This window comes from Daucus carota, chromosome 2 (genome assembly GCF_001625215.2).
Source record: "Daucus carota subsp. sativus chromosome 2, DH1 v3.0, whole genome shotgun sequence".
NCBI lineage: Eukaryota > Viridiplantae > Streptophyta > Magnoliopsida > Apiales > Apiaceae > Daucus > Daucus carota.
Window position 1 is genome coordinate 4,413,109 of NC_030382.2, and position 12,682 is coordinate 4,425,790.

The 12,682-nt window shown below is 41.1% G+C and overlaps 1 long non-coding RNA gene across 1 annotated transcript; it reads right to left on the minus strand.

Annotated features, from left to right (window-relative positions):
* Nucleotides 1-252: 252 nt before the first annotated feature.
* LOC135150573 (uncharacterized) lies at nucleotides 253-703 on the minus strand. Its single transcript, XR_010288696.1, has 3 exons — nucleotides 593-703; nucleotides 429-506; nucleotides 253-309 (listed from the first exon to the last, which is right to left on the minus strand). It is a non-coding gene; the product is annotated as an uncharacterized LOC135150573 (long non-coding RNA).
* Nucleotides 704-12,682: the final 11,979 nt, after the last annotated feature.

Consider the following 12,682-nt stretch of genomic DNA (forward strand, 5'->3'; position numbering starts at 1 on the left):
GAGCGATGGATTTTTCTCAGCCAAATGTCCAAGGATTCTCTTTAGCTTTTTGTTCAACTTATCCTCCATCTGAGCAGCTATCTCCTTCCTTAGGCTTGCCAATTCTTCAGCCTTTTTGCTTTGACGCTGTTGATTGTTGACTGTTTTCCTTGTTCTACCAGTCCTCCCAACAAGCCAATTTGGTCCATGAGCCTGAAAATCTATTTTTTTTGTATTTGCTGCTTCTTCAGCCTCATTGTCTTTCTCAGTGTCTTTGTCATTGTCCTTTTCATTGTCCTTTTCATTGTCCTTCTCAGTGTCCTTTTCAGTCTACAAAAATCAAAATATGTAAAGATATTAGTGTATAAAAAGGCATGTACATATTCAACATTCATAATACTCTTATGACAGAAGTAATTTCAACAATTTATAAAAATATTATTCCTAACCTTCTTATCATGACCTTGGCGCGTTTTAGGATATATATCCGCCTTTGTAGGTGTATCAGGGGTCGACTGGTTCTTTTTCTTTCATAAAATGAACAAAATATTAACAAGTAGGATTGATAGACAAAATAATTGCTAAACATGATAATTAGTATCCACGACCATACCATTTCATTTCCAATCTGTGCAAAGGATTTACGGCCAGCAGTGTGTGTGTCAATGACCTTTCTTCGGTTGTTTGAATTCTTTGCAGCAGTAGATTTGATTTTTTCATGGCCCCAATATAGTAGCAAAATCTTGAATTTTTCCAAAGGAATGTACTGCGGCCGATTTCTTAGCCTTTCCTCATCATTGTCATATTTGGAATAGTATTCTGCTTTAAAACGGCTTTTGTGCATCCTCCATGCATCACAGATGGTCTTTAGAACCCAATCTTTTCCCTCCTCTGGAATGATATACTTTGTCTACAGATTATACACAATAAAATAGATTATATATATACGAGCTGTTATACACAATAAAATAGATTATAAATAGGAATGTAGTGTGTATGTGTTGTTTTTACCTTGACAAACTCCCACCAGCCAATCTTCTCTCCTTCGGGAACTCGGCTCCAGGGGCACACATTGTCTTCCAATTGTCCCCAAGAAACTACCAAATTCCGATCTTATTTTACTATTTTCATGCACTGGTTGCAACTCATGATTCAGGGTCAACTCTGGTCTGTCTTCTAATCTTCTTGTGAAAACAGAATTCATCTTAGTAGGGCCTCTGCGCCTTGCAATTTTAGTTTCGCCTTCATATTTAAATTTTTTTAGACAACTTTATTATACAAAATTACCAATGTGTATATATACATATATGGCTGATGTATCTAGCATAAACTAATTAAGGTTCGATACATACCCTCATCAGTTGGAACTGTGGTAATATTATTACCATCAGTTGGTTGCTTATCACCATCATTGCCCTGTCCATTTCCAGCTTTTAATTGTTTCTCACTCTCTTTCAGCTTCAGATATGCCTCCATTGTTCCAACTCCATCATTACTGTATGCCTTCTTTATCTGATTCAACTCTTGAAGACCAGCAGGTAGTGGCGGGGGAGGTGGTATTACTTCAGCATCAACCTTGCAATAATTTTGCCAAAATTTGAAAATACATAAAATGCAATAAAACATAAATAAAAATGGAGGAGAATTGAACTTAAAATGAAGGAAAAATGCACCTTTTGAGTCTCAGCAATTTTTTTGACAGTTTGGGAACGTGTTGTGGGTGTTCTGCTAGCAACCTTCACTTTTGGAGCTTTTTTAGTCCGCTAAAAAATTATAGTTCATATATATATATATATATATATATATATAAATTAAAATGATAGCATCTTAACTGCACTACCTCAATTAATCTTTAAATAAATTATACGCACCTTCGCCGGTTGCTCGTCTTCGCTACTAGGCAGGCTATCATGTCCGGAGACATAGTCCCGATCAAATTCCAAGTATGATACGTTACCATCAAGTATCTTCTTCTTTTTTTCTTTTTTAGCTTCAAGTTCAGCTTTCAGTTTATTTATTCTCAGATTTTCCAACATTTGATTATTTTCTACAACCCTCTTTTTCCTTTTTTCTTCAAAATCAGCAAGAATGTCCTAAATAAAGCACACATAATTAATAAATTAATTACCATATATGCAGATATGTGAAAATTAATTTGTTAGAAATTAACTAGCCTTTTTAGTAAATTTCTTCTTTTTGCCTTGTCCCGGAGACTGTGATGCATATTCCTCCTTATTATCAGTAGCTACCAAGTTCAATTCCTCATCGGCTCCTTTAGTTGGAATTGCAGACTGAGCCTTTTCAGTACCAACGAAATGCAAGTCTCCATCATCAGCATCCTTTTTCTTCTCGTTGATCTCATTCCCTTCAATTGGAATTGCAGATTGAACCTCTTTAGTACAAACCAAATCCAAGTCTCCATCAGCTCCTTTTTTCTTGTTCTTCTGATCCTTTTGTAGTGTTTCTATTGTCACATACTTTTGCTTAAATTGTTCCTTACCTAAAGTAGCATTATTAATCATTAGAAATACACTTGTAAATCAATAAATGACAACAAATAATGATATCGAGACTCGCACCAAATATTTCAGGAGAAAGGAATATAACTACCTTCATTAAAATTTGGCCCCGGCCTATTGATCACATGAGGCTGCATTTGCTTCGCAGGCTCAATTGCCTTGTCAACAACATTGTCAATATAAAAATCTAAGAGACATCCTTCTAGGATACCCTGAAGAATCTCACCAATGTCGGCATCAGAGGAGACAATTTTCCAACCACCCCCTTGTTTTTTGACATAAATCTCTCCTATTTCAGTGTATCCGAGATCATCCTTCACGTATTCCATAAGCACGGAAAAGGAAAATGTGTCAACTTCTACACCAACTGGAATTTTGGTGCATTTTCCACACAAGTATTTGTTCTTTACAAATTGTCCTTTGTGGTAGAACCTGAGATAAAAGTAATCCGCCATCCTTAAAATATACATAACAAAAATAAGGTTAGGAGTATGGTTTATTAGATGGATAAATACGCTACATAAAAAACAACTAGAAATCTCGTAAGAAACAAGTAGAAACAAATAAAATGTACATGCAAGCATATAACTAACACACTTATTGAAGCAAATAACAAGGTAATTAAAATTTGACAATAATATTCTGCCAGAGTACAAGGAATAGAGTCGACATAATTGAAATACAATAGATGAACAAGTCTTATTCGCAGTTTTCATCATTTTCTTCCACTTCACTTGGTGTATTCAGAATTTGTCGTTTCGGCACATCATCTCTATACCAACTGTTATCATCAGGAAGTGTATTTATAGGAAATTCCAGTTCTTGATACATATCTGCATTAACAGCTTCTTCAAGTAATGGATCAGTTTCTTCTTCAATATCATTGTAGTCCCTCGGTAGTCTTCTCACAACAAAATATAAATTCTTTTCAGAACAATCTTGAATGTAGAAAACTTGCTGAACCTGCGTAGCTAAAACAAATGGGTCTTCTTTTTGATAAATTTTGTTAAAATTCACCCTTGTCAACCCATGACAGTCTTTATCTTTTTGGTACCAAATACACCTAAACAAGACAACAGTCAAAGCTCCCCAATAATAAACCTCGATAATTTCTTCTATGGCTCCAAAATAACTAACCTCTCCGACTATGGGGTTTTTGTCTTTTGTACTAGAAAAACTAGTAGTCAGGGCCATCAAATGTACACCACTATTCTGTGTCGTACACTTTCCATCCCTTTTTTTGTATGGAATCTTAATCCATTCACCACATAACCAGTGAATCGTCTTGCTGCTCGTTGAGGCCCCTTCGCTAAAGCTAATAATTCAGATGAATATCCCTCCTTTTTTTCAACTTGATCCTTCAGCCAGATGTAAAATTCCTTTTTGTGGTCTCTTTCCCTTTTATACAACTTTGACTTCATTTGATTATCGTATAAAGAACGATGTTCCCTGCAATTAGAAGAAATTTTAAATAGTTAAAGATGCTAGTATTATAAACTACATAGAAAGATTAATAAAAACTAGGGAGAAGAGACATTACTCGATAAGCTTCTCTATTTCCATGTTGCCACAGTTGAATAATACATAGCGATGAGCATTAATCCATACTTTTTCTGCCAAATGTATAGGCTTTCCATCTTTGTTTCTCCTTGAACCAATGTGACCTCCAACATCTGACTTTGTTTTTTACTATCATCGGTTAGAAATCTAGAACAAAAAGTCAGGCATTCTTCAACCATATACCCTTCAGCTATGCATCCTTCTGGTTCGCTCCTATTACGAACGTAAGACTTCAATTTACTCAAATACCTTTCAATCCCAAACATCCATCGAAGGTGCACAGGTCTTCCAAATTCAATTTCTTTACATAAATGAATCGGCAGATGAACCATAATGTCAAAGAACGCAGGGGGAAAGATTGTTTCAAGCTGGCACAATATTTCAATTATTTCTTTCTGCAGCTTCTCCACATCATCCAACTGTATAACTTTACCACATATTCCCCTAAAGAAGGAACCTAGTCGTATCAAAGGTATCGCGACCTCTGGTTTTAAAGTTTTTATTGCAGCAAATTGAAGTAAGTATTGGAGAATGAAATGTGCATCATGACTTTTATAACCACTTATTTTTCTTTCATTCAATTGCACACAGCGGCTTATGTTAGATGCACATCCATAAGGCAATCTGGCATTCATCAACACTGAACAAAAGTCTTCTTTTTCTTTTTTGGTCATGTCAAAACATGCTGCACTGATTTCAAAGTGACTATTATCTGCTGATTTAACAGGATGAAGAACCTTACGAATGCCCATCTCTTGCAAATCGAGACGAGCATTTAGATTGTCCTTTGTCTTGCCCCCAATATTTAACAAAGTTCCTAATATTTTATCAACAATGTTTTTCTCTATGTGCATCACATCTAGATTATGCCTAACTAAATTATAACTCCAATAGGGTAACTCAAAAAATATCGACTTTTTTTTCCAAGGACAGTCTCCATCTTTCTTCTTGCCTTTCTGCTTTCCAAAATTATTCCTAAATTCAGCCAAAAGATTTTCAATGAGCTTTCCAGTTAAAGGTTTGGGACAGAGGCCTGTTTCTACTTCCCCATTAAATCTCTTCGTGTCAAACCTAAGCTTGTGATCAGGAAGTAGGAATTTTATGTGGTTCATGTAGCAAACTTTACGGCTGTGCTTCAAATAAATAGATGAGGTCTCATAATGACATTCGGGACAGCAAAGGTATCCCTTTGTGGTCCAACCTGATAAAACCCCATACCCCGGGAAATCACTTATAGTCCGTAATAGGCTTGCGCACAAGGTAAATGTGTTATTACAGTGGGCATCATAAGTTTGTATACCAACATCCCACAATTCTTTTAACTCAGCTATAAGCGGCTGCAGATACACATCTATTTCATTACCAGGCTGTACCGGACCAGGGATCAGAGTGGAAAGAATTATGTTTTCAGGTTTCATAATCAACCACGGTGGTAAATTATAGTTAACTAGCATCACTGGCCAAGTACTATGAGATATACTCATCGTTCGGTACGGATTAAACCCATCTGCTGCTAATCCCAGCCTCACATTTCGAGCCTCTTGAGAAAAATTTGGATGACTTGCATCCACAGACTTCCAGCCCTTGGCATCGGCTGGATGTCTTAACTTTCCATCGATTGTTCGGCATGTTGAATGCCATTGCATGAGCTGTGAATATTCTTTACACAAGAACATTCTCTGCAATCTTGTTTTTAATGGAAAGTATCTCAAGACCTTGGCAGGGACTTTATAGGTTTTCCTATCATTATTTTCTAAAACAGCAGCCTTGTCACTTTCTACAGATTTCCATCTTGAAACTCCACAAACTTTGCAATTATTTTCCTTTTTATCTTTGTCCCAATATAACATACAGTCATTGGGACATGCGTGAATCTTCTCATAATCAAGGCCTAATTCTTTAATTATTCCCTTTGCAGCACTAAAAGAAGGGGGCAAATTTGACTCGGGGAAGGCCTCCTTTATCAACTCAAGTATTGCACAAAAGGCTGACTCGGTAAATCCACAAGTACACTTCAACATGTAAAGCTTAACTATAAAACCTAAACGAGTAAAGGTTTTGGAGCCCGGATACAAAGGTTGTTTACCCTCCTCGACAAGCCTATAGAAATTCATTGCTTCTTTGTTCATATAATTTTTAACACCGGTATCATCAATACTATTTTTATGTTGATTAAGGACCATCTCATCAAAATCTTCTCCCAAACCAAACCCCCCCGTATCACAGTCCATATCATCACTAATTCCAGTGCTTTTTTAAATTTTGCCGTTGAAATCTCATGTATCCAGTTCACAAACTCTGGATATGGCCCCTGGCATATAAGATGCTCATAGACGACATCTTGCGAGTGCCAGAAGCGATTAGTACATTTCTTACACGGGCACCTAAGTTCAGTTCCTACGCCAAAATTTGCCATACCATTCGACACAAAATCTTTTACCCCTTTTATATATTCTTCACTATACTTTGGAAGTAATGTCCACTTCATCATCACTGAATTTCTACACAAGTTTGAATAGAAACAAGCATCAATTTAATAAACTCCTATAAACATTACTAAATCCCTCTAAAATAACCCCACTGTTTAGAGCCCAGTAAACCCATTATAACCACAATTACTAAATACCTCCAAAATTGATTTTAGTACATATAAAAAACCTAAATTAAACATGTAACAAATCTGAGAACAAGAAACCCACGTATCAACATAATCTGAAAATATACAACACCATCTAACAAAGCACAAAATCAAAGAACAAGAAACCCATGTATCAACATAATCTGAAAATATACAAAACCATCTAACAAAGCACAAAATCAGAGAACAAGAAACCCATGTATCAACATAATCTGAACCCTAAAACATGCAAGCACATCAACCTAAACCAATTTAAACCCCTAATTAACAACAAGCATATACACCATTACCCACATATACACAATCAATTAAACATATATAGACACCCAATTAAATACATATATACCTAATTTATGAGAGACAAACAGAGAAACGGGGTTGTGTACCTAATTATACCGAGCCTTGCCTTCGACTTCTCTCTCTCACACGCCCAGCCTCTGTTCTTCGATCCTCTCGACTTCTTGTCTTTCGCTCCTCTCTCTTCGATATAACGCCTCTGTACTCTGTAGTGTTAGTGTAGTGTTTTAATTATCTGTAGTGTAACTGAGTGTAGTGTACTTTCTTTTTTGTGTGTTTTTTCTTTTAATTAACCCGGGCACTTCTAATTTTCACTATCCCGCCACTACTAATTTACTCTTGGCCCGCCAATTTTTTGGCCCCAAGATTCTAATCTACTGCAACGCCTGGTACTAGCATTGAAAAATACCTTGCTTTTTATAGCCTTTTCAAACTTTTTAACGAAAATTTGATTCTATTGTAACGTTTTTTTCGGCATTGCGATAGACTGTTTTTAATTTTTCAATTGCAACGATTTTGTGGAAATTGTTTTTTGAGTGGTTGCAAAATGCAATCTATGGTGTAGTGTGCCAAAAACAAAGAAGGAATGACATATTTAAAGAATGTCATACTGCCAGGCGCAGTATGACTTTCTTTCCTTGGCCTTCAAGGGTCAATTGGCATGGCTTAGTCAGCCAATGTCATACACCAACATTCGGTATGACTTATTAAGTCATAGGGGACCAAATGGTATGACATATAAAGTCATATAGGCATAAGACACATGACATTAGAGAAAGTCATACGGGATGACACGGTATGACTTTCTTAAGTCATACCAAAGAAAGTCAGATGCAAGTACATGGTATGACTTTGTTTAAGAAAATCATACCGACTGATTTAGTCATGTACAAAGCACCAATATGACTTGTTTAACTCATGGCTAGAAATGTCATATAGGAGGACACAGTATGACTTTCTTTGAGAATGTCATACCGAGTCATTTAATCCATAAAACAAGTGTTTTTAATTATATAAATATTCAATAATTACTCACTTAATTATATTAATTATATAAATTCATATATTAAATTAATTCGAAGGTGAATCAATTTAATAAATAAATTATACAACTAATTTAATTATTTTGATAAGTGAAATAATTAAATAAATACTTATAAAATTATATTCCTTCAGCAGCAGGGACTCCTGACTTGTTTAAACGTTGTAGATCTTTGTCTTGATTGAACGGCCACCTATAGTTGATGCAGAACACTTAATCTGAGTAGCTGACACACAAATGTACTGTCTGGTTCATCTGTATCTAGCTGAATCAAATATTCTTTATCAAATAAACATTTGAGACGTGGTTTGTGTTATGGATCAAAAATCGAGGGGTGAGCTTCGTGCTTTTTGACTGATCTCGCGAGTCGGAACTCAGGCGGGTCCTCACGAGGTGCCTACGTATCTTCAGCGGGGTGAAGAATCAAGTCAAACAACGTAGTTCTATTTTGGAGGGGTAGAGCCCTTTATATAGATGTCTCAGGGTTAGAGACTGATAAGAAATAGGATCCCTGGTGTTAGAGGCCTAGTAGAAATAGGTATTTGAGTCAGAGATAGGATAGGACTGATCCCTGATCCTTATCTTGAGCTGCTGGAGGTTATCTAGGACTCTAGATAGTTATCCACGAAATTCAGAGTTCTTGTAGGACTCTCGGAGTCCTGGACTCATCAATCAGACTCCTAGTAGGACTAGGATTCGAGTTCTGGGCCCCGGCCGGGCTGGGGGCTCGAGCCTTGAGATTGGGCAGCCCACGTTTCTCAAACGTGGATGCCCAACGGGCTTTTTATAACCTCAATCTGCTAGTTACGAATTTTGGGTGTTAAACCCAGAATCCGGGCCTTAAACTCAGGCCTTTAACCAGCCCCGGGCTCAAAATAACCCAATAATTATTAGGGCCAATTTCAGACCCATATCATTTGCCCCCCAACTTTGGATAAGTTTCGTAGAAACTTTTCTAAAGTTTTAGAGCCTTTTAGACTACTTCTCGAGCCTATTCTGTGTAAAGTCAGCCACCTAGGCCCATTCTGGACTTTCCTCAGTCGATCCGAGGCATTTCGGGTGTACATCAAGTGTTCTGGGGCGCTTTTTGAGTGTTCTAGCGCGCAACTCGGGCGCACCTCGGGCGCTCAGGGGCGCTCGACCTCGCCCAGGTCGATTTAGGGCGGATTGGACGCCCAGGTCGACGCTGGCGCGCAACTCGGGCGCACCTCGGGCGCTCATGGGCGCTCGACCTCGCCCATGTCGACCCTCGCGCGCACTGTGGGCGCACCTTGGGCGCTTAAGGGCGCTCACGGGCGTTAGGTTTTTTTGACACCCAAGTCAGTTGTCGACCTCACCCAGGTCGATTTAGGGCGTTTTGGGTGCCCAGGTCGACGCTGGTGAGGTCCTCAGGCGCACCTTGGGCGCTTTTGGCGCTCCTGGGGCGCTCATAGGGCGCTTCTCGGGCGCTCTCGGGCGTTGGGTGTTTTTTGACACCCAAGTCATTTGTCGACCTCACCCAGATCGATTTAGGGCATCCTTGGTGCCCAGGTCGACGCAGGTGAGGTCCTCAGGCGCTCTTGGCGCTCCTGGGGCGCTCCCTGGGCGCTTCGCGGGCGCTCTCGGGCGTTGGGTGTTTTTTAGCACCCAAGTCATTTGTCGACCTCACTCAGGTCGATTTAGGGCATCCTTGGTGCCCAGGTCGACGCAGGTGAGGTCCTCAGGCGTACCTCTGGCGCTCTTGGCGCTCCTGGGGCGCTCATAGGGCGCTTCTCGGGCGCTCTCGGACGTTGGGTGTTTTTTAGCACCCAAGTCAATTGTCGACCTCACCCAGGTCGATTTAGGGCATCCTTGCTGCCCAGGTCGACGCTGGTGAGGTCCTCAGGCGCAACTCGGGCGCTCTTGGCGCTCCTGTGGCGCTCATAGGGCGCTCCCAGGGCGCTTCTCGGGCGCTCTCGGGCGTTTGGTGTTTTTTGACACCCAAGTCAATTGTTGACCTCACCTAGGTCGATTTAGGGCATCCTTGGTGACCAGGTCGACGCTGGTGAGGTCCTCAGGCGCATCTCGGGCGCTCTTAGCGCTCCTTGGGCGCTCATAGGGCGCTCCCAGGGCGCTTTTCGGGCGCTCTCGAGCGTTGGGTGTTTTTTAGCACCCAAGTCGATTGTCGACCTCACCCAGGTCGATTTAGGGTATCCTTGGTGCCCAGGTCGACGCTGGTGAGGTCCTCAGGCGCTCCTCGGGCGCTCTTGGCGCTCCTCGGGTGCTCATAGGGCGCTCCCAGGGCGCTTCTTGGGCGCTCTCGGGCGTTGAGTGTTTTTTAGCACCCAAGTCAGTTGTCGACCTCACCCAGGTCGATTTAGGGCATCCTTGGTGCCCAGGTCGACGCTGGTGAGGTCCTCAGGCGCACCTCGGGCGCTCTTGGCGCTCCTGCGGCGCTCCCAGGGCGCTTCTCGGGCGCTCTCGGGCGTTTCGGGACTGTACATAGTTTAAACATGGATTATGCAACCATTAAGCGTAATCATGCTTGATTATGACTTGTTAATGGTATGAGATAAGATTAGGCCTTAATCAAGGGTTTTGGGGCTTTTCTAGGCTAATCCCTTGATCAGGGTTTTATTGGGTTTTATCCATATTTTATACATGAAAACATGTATAAATATTGTATTTTCATTTATTTTTAGGCTCAAGGAAAATCTAGATCCTTCTAAAACCTTCTAGATTATGGGCTTTTTCTTGGGCTTGGGCTAGTTGACCTGTAATAGCAGGTCACTTGGCCTGTTGACCTGTTAGATGACCTGTTGGCCATCCTATAAATAAGTGAGCATCCTCATTTCTCACTTCTCACTTCTCACTCTACAAGTTTACAACGTCTCTCTAAAATTCTCTCCAGCCTCAAGCTTTCACCACCAAGGTTCTTTCGAGCTCAAATGGCTGATCAGGAAGCATCACGCTTGGCCAAGATTTCCAAGGCCATGGGCACCTCCTCCAAGTCCAAGAGAGGTACTCCTATAATTATAAACTCTTCTTGTTCATCTTTACTTGATTTGATCAACATTATGCGGGATGAATACCCCTCCCTAGCCGAGCTAGGTTCTTATGGCTATGCTGCTGATTGTTCGCCTTCGTTGGCTAAGGTCTATCATAGATTGCTTAACTTTCCCAAGGCTTATTCCCTGGTCCGTGCCGAACCCGGGATAGGACCTGTCATTGGGATCCTCAGCACTTGTTTATATACAAGCATGTTCTACTAGCCGGACTTAGGTTTCCCCTGCATCCCTTCATCCCTAAGCTCCTAGCTGATGTGGGACTCAATCCTTGCCAATTGACGCCCAATGCTTGGCGTATAATCCATTGTTTCATGGTTCAGTGCCTATCTAAAGGCCTTTCCATGTCTGTCCCATTGTTTCGTAAGATTTTCCAATTCAAGAACTACCCGACGGGCTCTACGGGTTGGGTTCTTATTAGTCATCGGCCTGACCAGCCTCATATTTTCAACAATTCCTCCATTCCGGATAACAACCCTCGTTGGAAGAAAGAGTTCTTCAAGCTACACTGGGAAGGGGAGATTGGGGAACTCTATTCAGATCCAAGTTTTGTAAGGTCGTTGATGGGAATGTCGACTCCATCCACCTATCGGATGTCGAGAAGGCAGCCTATGCTGAATTGGTCAAAGACAATGGCCAATCCAAATGCTGGGATCTCCTTGATGAGTTCAATCTTAGAAAGCTTGGTCTTTCAAGGGTCAGTGATGAAGGTATAAACCTTTTTTTACACCTAGGACTCTTCTCGGGTCTATCCCATTATTCACGGCTTAACTTATTTCTTGTTTTCCTTTTGCAGATGCCACAAAAATCAATGAGCAGAATGCGCCTCTCCAAGAGGAGACAGGGCGGATGAAGCGGCATAGGTTGGCTAAGGACCCTCGGGTCCCTCGGGAGTTGCCCGCCTTCCTTCAACCTGATTCGGCGGAGGGCGGATCATCTAGTCAGCCCCGGGCTTCCAAGTCTCAAGCCTTTAAACCGGCTTGGGGTTTTCGAAGGACTGATTCAGTGCTGGGATCGACTGTTCATGCCTCTGATTGGTCCCTTCACTCTATTACCCCTGCCGACTACCATGATGTGGTGCTACAGTCGGAGATCGATGGGATTGATGGCCTTGGCTCTCAGGCCCTTGCTAGTGTGAGTATCTTTAAACACTTATTGTTCAGGTTTTTCGAGTCTTCCTTAACCCGTTTGTTTACTTGTCTCAGGCCAATGCTCAATTCCAGGCTGCCCTTCATCAGGCTAAAGCTTGGAAAAAACAAGCTGAGAGCCACAAGAAGGCTAAGGAATCCTTGGAAGAAGGCATGGAGGCCCTTCGAATCAAGGACATGGAAAAGGACGAGATCGTGGCTAAGACTCAAGCGGAGCTGGTGGAAGCTCGAAGCGAGCTAGTCGAGGCTCGAAAGGGAAAGGATGCTATCATTGACGACTATATGGACTCTGATGAGTTCAAGAAGCTGATGGAGAAGCATAATGAGATCACCTTTCCAGAGGATTACAGTATCGGGTGGAATGATGCTGTTAGGATCATTCATAAGGATCATTCGGACATGTTCCACCCTGAATGGGATTATATCTGTCCCTTGGGGAGTGTTCATGACTCTCCTAGTCCTGTTGAAGAGGAAGT